General features: G+C 13.2%; 1 protein-coding gene across 1 annotated transcript in view; it reads left to right on the top strand.

The window, feature by feature from the left end:
• Positions 1–287, top strand: part of EMH_0050220 (uncharacterized protein) — a gene marked incomplete at both ends in the record, with an annotated part of 2,406 nt that overhangs the window by 921 nt on the left and 1,198 nt on the right. The gene's annotated exons all lie outside the window — the stretch shown is intronic.

The following is a 287-nucleotide window of genomic DNA, read 5'->3' on the forward strand; positions in this document are numbered from 1 at the left end:
TATTTATTTATTTATTTATATATTTATGTATTTATTTATTTATTTTGTTTGTTTGTTTGTTTATTTATTTATTTTGTTTGTTTATTTATTTATTTATTTATTTATTTATTTTGTTTTAGTGGAAAGTTTATTAGAGAACTAGCCAACGAACAGCAACGAGCGCAGCAGCTTGTATGTTTTTTATTTATTTATTTATTTATTTATTTATGTATTTATTTATTTATTTTGTTTATTTATTTGTTTATTTATTTATTTATTTATTTATTTATTTATTTATTTATTTATTT

The sequence above is a fragment of the Eimeria mitis genome, genomic scaffold (assembly GCF_000499745.2).
Source record: "Eimeria mitis Houghton genomic scaffold, Emh_scaff2199, whole genome shotgun sequence".
In the NCBI taxonomy this organism is placed as follows: Eukaryota; Apicomplexa; class Conoidasida; order Eucoccidiorida; family Eimeriidae; genus Eimeria; species Eimeria mitis.